The following is a 7,276-nucleotide window of genomic DNA, read 5'->3' as shown; positions in this document are numbered from 1 at the left end:
GAGAGTTCTCCTGCGTGCCCGGGCCGGAGGGACCGTGCCTGCCCTCCCGGGGCGCGGGATCCGGCTGGGGGCGCCTGGCTCCGGGCAGCGCGGGGAGAAGTTCCTGTCAGCCCAGCCGGCCCTGGTCCCCCGAGCGTCGTCCCCGTGGCTGTGGCCCCCGCCCCCCGGCAGCACCCGTCCAGTTTAGCCCGCTTCGCTGGGTAGAGCCCGCTCCCTGGGCGTGGGGCGCCTACCCACCCCCCTCGGGTGTGGAGCGCGGTTCCCCACCCCGGGTGTGGAGCCCCCCGACCCGGACCCGGCTTTGGAGCTCGGCCCCCCTCCCCGGGGTGCAGCGCTCAGAGGCCCAGCCCCTCCCCGGGCGTGGAGCCCCCTCCCCCGACTGCGCGGCGCTGCGCTGCTGGGTGCGGAGCCCCCTCCCACTCGCTCCCTCTCCGGACTCGGCTGGCTCTGCACACCCGACCCCCCCCAGCCGTGCGGGCAGGGCTAGGCGCGGCGCACCCTGGGAGTTGTAGTCCCCAGGGCTTGGCCCAGCTCGAGTGGGCGCGGGGGCGGCGGGCGGCTGGACTACACTTCCCGTCAGGCCCCGCGGCAGCTGCCTCTCGCCCTCACACTCCGGCTGCCGCTGCCAGTGTCTCCGCCGCCGAACCCTCGCTCGCAGCGCCCAGTGTCCGACCCGCCGCCTCGGGCAGGGGCCCGGCTCGGCCCGCAGCGCCGCTGCCTGCCCAGCTCGGGAACAGGTGCGTGCCCCTCCCGTCCTCGCCGCCCCGCTCCGGACACCCGGCCCCCGCTGCCCTGGCACCCCGGGCCCGTTCGCCCCGCACCCACCACCGGGGAGCCGGACCGAGCGAGCGGCCGAGCGGGCGGCCCGACCCATCGCCTCCGGCTGGGTCTCCATGGAGACCGGCCCCGGGACCCCCTCCGGGCAGCGGGCGCTGCTGGGGGCTTGGGCTGGGAGGGAGGGGGAGCAGCGTCCGGAGTGGGACGGGGAGGAGGGCAGCGAATCCCGGAGCGGGGGAGGGTGGGGACGGGGAGGGTGGGGACGGGGATCGCGGAGGCTGTGACAGCGGAGGCGCTGCGAGCTTGGAGCCGGCGTAGCTGGGCACCGAGGGATCCCGGCGGGGAGCTGCTGCTGCCTCCTCTGCACGTACCTGGGACGGGTTCCGCGTCCCGCGTGTAGCCGCCGCTCCTTCCTCGCTTCGCGCCCCATCACCTGCCGCTCCCAGATCTAGCCGGAGGACGGACCCCCAGCTCCCGGAGTGCATCCCCTCGACCTGAGGGGCCCCTTCTTGGGGCGCAGGGGGGATAGGAATCTTCCGTGCTTTGATCCCGACTCTTCCGTGCATGTGCACGTTGTTCTAGGGCTACACAGCTGAGACCCGGACTTGGCCCCTCGCTCCTTAGACAACGGGACTGGATGGCGTGGCTCCTGGAGTTTCGCAGCATGGCCCCAGCGACCTAATCTCTTGCATAGGGGGTGCCCAGCAGAGACTCGAGGTCCTAGCCTGTAGTGCTTCATCTTGCTCCCCAGTGGATTCTGTAATCTCTCTAGGCTGGCAGAACCTCACTACTAAATATAAGACTAGTCAGCTCCATATTTTGCCAATTAGGTCCTCGGAGTCCTGGCATGTTGCTCTGGTGGCCCTTGGTTGGCAGAGTTTGGTCTCCTGCCAGCAATTTATGATTTTTTGGTTTTTTTTTTTTGTTTTTTTTTAGGGCTTCCTTCTGTGGAGGTTGGTGCTGTAGGAAGTAAAGTCAGATTAGTGGCCATCTACGTGGGGAGAAAAGCAGTGCCCAGGTATCATCAGTTCTCCTCAACCTAGCTGCAGGAGCCAACTGTTGAAAGAGGACAGTACCCATTCATCTAGGAGCCTTCATCTCAGAATTGAGGACTGTTCTGGGCAAGACCCCAAAAGAGAGGCCTGGGCAAGGGAGAGTGACATTAAGTGCCTTTATTTATTGGTATTACAGTAGTGTCTAAAGAGCCTAATCAGGATTGTGCTAGGCACTGTACAAATGTATAGTAAGACCTTTCTGCATTGGAGTTCTTTAGGTGACATCGCTTATAGCAGTTCCTCAATCTAAATAAGCTATACTTGTAAAACTTCTTGCCAGTATAACTATCTACAACTGGAGCTTTTGCTGGCATAGATACATTGGTTAGGGATGTGATTCCCCCTGCCCCGCACACTACCAGCCAACATATCTATGCCAATAAAACTCTTATGTGTAGTCCAGGCCTCAGAGACAGTTTCTGCCCCAAAGAGCCTGCAATCTAAGTAGACTAGACAGACAAAAGGTAAGGGGGAAGCAGGCAGAGAGAGGGAAAGGGACTTGCCCAAAGTCACACAGCAGGTCAGGGGCAGGATTAGGAACAGAACTCAGGTGTCCTGATTCCTACTGCGGTGCCCTAGTCCATGCTGGCACTCAACATTACTTTCACTTTGCTCCTGGTGTGATTAATAATGTTTTGGAGTGAGGAATTTCTGGAGAGGGCTCCCAGATGAATGTAGCGTACAAGAATGGGCCATAACAAGATGAGTATTGAGACATAACCAAATTCAGCAGAAGAGCTGCCTTTCGTACCGTTAGGCTTATTGGGGAGGACATTGATTCCTTTAATTTAACTTTGATTTTTATGGTGGATTTGAGAGAGCACCAGGATAGACTCTTATGGGGTCATACCAAGATATGAAGTGTTGGGATAGTCTTTTGGTTCTGATTTTGCAAGGGAATCTATACTTGTGGCTCTGCGTCCATGGGACGTGAGGGAGGTGTCCCGTTAAAGTCAATGGGATCTGCATGGATGAAAGGATTTGCCCATGTGAATCCCTCTGCAGGTTTGAGGCCTTAGGCTATATCTACATTTGCTTTTTTGCCCTAATATTTCCCACTATTGCTGCCATCAGTATAGATCCTTTGCCAGTACTTTTACCAACATGTCAGCTATCTCTGCAAAGAGCAGCTATGAGAAATTTTAGAAAACTGAATCTAGTGTAAACGAAATCTTAAAGGAATAAATTAATGGAGGACTTTGAGAGGGTAGGACTGAACTGGGGGTGGGGGAGCATGCTTTGGGATAGTATCATATGTCATGGGCAGGGAAAACTAAAAAGATTGTAAGATTGTGTGCAATGTGTGGTTTTCTTTCGATGTCAGAGATTTTGCAAAGATTTTACACCTTTTGGTGGCTTTTTGGCACCCCCCATCCCTTCCCCCTCCCCCCCCATCCCTTTCCCCTCCCCCCCCCCTTTTTTTTTTTAAAACCCCCCTTAAGAATCTGCTGTGATAGCCTTCCACAGGGACAGGCTTTTTTGTTAGGCTGCAGTCAGTGACTTAGGTACTAGCTGTAGCTTTAGCCAGTAGGGAAGATGTACTTTTTACAAATTGCTAAATTTTCAGGAAACTTTCCTAGTTCAAATAGGGCTGTATTTTTATTTTTTTTTAATTGAACGTTTCTGTTTATTATGCTGGTCATTGCAATGACTTAAATCAGAGTTAGTGTGTTTTTAAACTGGCACAGGCAGATACATGCACACAAGCTCAGCACAGCTGTAGCCAGTGGTCATACTAGGCAACAGAATGGAAGACCCAAGTTTAGATCCAGATTATCATCTGCTCTGCAGGCCAAATGCAACATGCATGTTACTACTGAAGACTATGGTAGATGTAGCCTGGCTTATCCGGGACTGAATTTGGCTGTAGATTGGTATGACTTTTTATCACTCTACAGTTTCCAAACTGTTTAAGGTAAGTAACATGATATGAAGTATCAGAGGGGTAGCCGTTTTAGTCTGGATCTGTAAAAGCAACAGAGAGTCCTGTGGCACCTTATAGACTAACAGACGTATAGGAGCATGAGCTTTCGTGGGTGAATAACCACTTCGTCGGATGCATATCTGCTTTTAACATGATATGGTTTGCATTCAATATTACATTTTTTAAAACTTTTTTCCAGTTGGATTCAAGACCCATGTATGCAGGGCCAGCTTTAGGAAGTGCAGGGCCCAATTTGGATACCTGGCGGCGGTCCGGGTCTTCGGCGGCACTTTGGCAGCAGGTCCTTCAATCGCGCCGGGTCTTCTGCGGCACTGAAGGACCTGCCGGACCCGCCACTGAAGTGCCGCCGAAGACCCGGACTGCCGCCGGGTGAGTAAAAATTAAAGTTAGGCGTTCTTCTTTAGGATGCAGGGCCCTCTTAGGCGTGGGTGCGGGGCCCTCTTAGGCGTGGGGCCCGATTCGGGGGAATCGTCCTAAAGCCAGCCCTGCATGTATGACCGCTGCAAGGGGTTTTTATAGTTCTATTGCAAACAGTTTAGTTTAAATGGTTTGTATGAAATGTGGGTGGAGCTGAAGCCTTGTGTTAGGACATTTCTGGAAGCTCTTTGGATTTGTGCTTATTTTGGACTTCAAAGCACTGTCACCTCAAAGATCACATATGGTAAACAAAATTCTTTGCCTCTGTTACTAATGGTATCAAAGATAGTTAAACTGAAATTTTAAAAAAGTAAATGTGATTACTGTTGACGCAATTTGTTTCCTTTTGACATTTCTCTAAGCTTCGCTAAAAATTAGTGAAGTTTGTTTCTTTTTTTTTTTTTTAACAGTCATGTCCAGTCACGTTCTCAGGAGAAGCATCTGGGTTGCATCCTATATAGATGATCATTGATTTGTTCAAAACAGTGGTTTCCACTGGAATTTAAAAATATAATAGAAATGTCATATTGGGCTTAGGTTTTGAACCCCCCTTTTAATGTATTCCACATTTTGATCATAGATTTTATTTGCAATATCCAGTCCCAGCTATCATGTGTTTCCAGGGTCAAAGTGCAACCCTTTGTGGCATTCCACAGTGCCCCCTGGCCAAATGAGTCGTAGAACACCTTAAAAAGAAAAAAAGTATCCATGTGCTCACCCTCAGTAGTTCTTGCTACAGGCTGGGAAATCAAAAAGAAAAATTTCAAGGTTGATGGTTCCCAGTCTCCTTCCAGTCAAGGCAGACTTCTAGGGTGCCCCACTTTAGAGAAAGCAGTGGCTGAGAGCCCATCACAGGGGGAAAAGGAGGGACAGCAGGCAGACAGGGTTTACAGTGTTCTTCAAGTACCTGAACTCCAGCTGAGTGTGTTTCTCAGTCTGCTCTGTTAAATAATGTTAGCATTGAAATGGTCCAAGTTAAGTACTGAAGTGAACATTATTGCCCTGCACTTTGCTAACACTGGGAATTTGCACCAGTCACAACCTCTGGTATAGATGCCTAGTGCAGACGAGCAGAGCCATTACTGGCACTGGTGGAGCTTACCCTTACTTAACCAGGATGTGCTGTAATGGTGCAAATCTTGCCTCCCAGGGGCTTTGCCTGTCTGCCCTAGGCATGGCACTAGTGCACCTGTACCACTGGCTGGCCACTGGGCAAATCTCCAGTAGAGAGAATTCTTTGTTACCCTGAGAACTTTAGTGTGGCTCCCCTGGTGATAGCAATGGTGGGAAAGCTAGTGTAGACTGTCTGTCAGTGTTTTTACTACCCTGCTGTCTAGTACTTCCTCTGAGCAAGGCTTGGATGAAACAGTGGTAAACTGCTGGCAGCTGCTTTACACTAGTGTTCAGATTGGTGCAATAGCAGTGGTCAGAGAATTTCCTAAAATTCTCAGACCTTGTTGATACATGGACATGTGTATACCAGTATAAGTAGAACCAGTAAAGTGAGTAAAAACTATACTAGTATAATTAAAGCAGTACAGATCCCTAATGTGAGTGCTTATACTGGCATAGCTTATTTCCATAAGGGAATAGGAATATGCTATACTAGTAGAAGGCAACTTTATACTGGTATAATTGCATCCACAGTAGGGGACTGTACCAACGTAACTGCTTTGGTAGAAAATCATGCCCCCAACCAACATAGTTAAATTGGTACAAAAACTGTATGTGGACCAGATCTTAGTGCAGATGCGTCCTCTGCTAGGAAGAAGGGAGAGTGCACTCAGGGCTTGTTTTCACTATTAAAAAAAAAGTGTTCTAAACTCAAGTTGGCTGACTTGAGTTACAATCCTAATGAAGACAAGGCAGTTAGTTTAACATGAGTTAACAGGTTGAGTTAAACCCTCGGCCCCTGTACAGTCATAAATTTGATCTGATAACTCATGTTAAAAATACAACTGCCTGGTCTTCTCTAGGATATAAACCCGAGTTAGAGTATGTCTACAGAGTTATTCCAGAATAGCTCAGTAGTGTCTAAGGGAGTGGTGGCTCTGCCCTGTGTTTCTCAGATAGAATTATCTCTGCACCTGGCACCTTCTGCTGAGGGCTCTCTGATTCTTTTGTTGCTTCCTCTGGAATTGGGGTTTGAAACCACCTGAGTCAGCTGTTTTATTTTGTCTCTACATTTGAATGCCTTGATCCCTTCTCTTGGTTGGGATTCTAATTTCCCTCCCTATTTCTTCTTCATTCCCTGGGAAATGTCTGCCTTTGACATGTGTCTTGCATCCTCCTCGAATAACAGAAATCAAGAATTCATTTAACAATGTCAGTTCTGTCATTACATGTTCGTAACTTTCTCCTAGAGGCCCTGCAGGTTCCATCATTGACCTCTTCTTCCTCATGCACTCAAAATGTGCTGTTTGTTGTAACTGCTTGTGAAATCTTTCTATCAACCTTCTCTCTTGGCATCTTTAATTTCAAGCCACCATGGTTCTGCCCCATCAGTGCTTTCCTGGAGGTTTCCTAGTTCAGTCTTGTCCCAAATTTCCATTCTGTTTAGCACAGTGGTACATGTCTCTCCCTGCTCCCACACAAGATTCTCTTGGAGCGCTCCTAAAATATCTATGCTACCATTGTACCCTCACTGTCATACGCTTTCCCTTTCCCTTCTTTCAGTTCAGCCCAGGATGGTGAAATCCCCGCAGATTGTTTGTTCCCCTATTTCCTTGGGTTCTTGCATTTCTCTCCAACCATTGCAAGACTCCGCCTCTTCCCACCCCAAGTGACCTTTCATTCTTTCTGGATACAACCCAGTTTTTGGGGGTCTTGCACTCAGCCCAGGTACCCATTTAATTGCTTAGTATTTCTTCCCTTTCCAGGTGTGTTTATTTTGGCTGCTGCTTCCTCTCATTTCCTGACTTCTGGGTAGCTTCTCCTCTCTGCAGTCTCTGCCTGCTCATCTAAACTCTTTCCCTCATCTGTGGCTCACTCTGTTCCCTCAGCCAGTATACTGGTATTTCTCTGGTTCCTCCTGCTTCTATGGCCCTTGTCTCTTCCCAAAGGAGTCCCAGAAACACCCCAC

General features: G+C 50.2%; 1 protein-coding gene across 2 annotated transcripts in view; it reads left to right on the top strand.

The window, feature by feature from the left end:
* The first annotated feature begins 581 nt into the window (after positions 1-581).
* The window catches only part of BCORL1 (BCL6 corepressor like 1), a 44,871-nt gene continuing 38,176 nt past the window's right edge, over positions 582-7,276 (top strand). The window contains exon 1 of one of the 2 annotated variants that reach the window (XM_045030435.1): positions 582-737. The gene's annotated coding sequence lies outside the window, so the exon portion shown is untranslated. Of the gene's footprint in view, positions 738-1,713; positions 1,796-7,276 lie in introns of those variants that run through there. The other variant, XM_045030436.1, reaches the window with a different exon arrangement.

Source organism: Mauremys mutica, chromosome 9 (assembly GCF_020497125.1).
Source record: "Mauremys mutica isolate MM-2020 ecotype Southern chromosome 9, ASM2049712v1, whole genome shotgun sequence".
Taxonomy (NCBI): Eukaryota; Metazoa; Chordata; order Testudines; family Geoemydidae; genus Mauremys; species Mauremys mutica.
The sequence above is the reverse complement of the archived record's forward strand: the minus strand, read 5'-3'. Positions and strand labels throughout refer to the sequence as shown.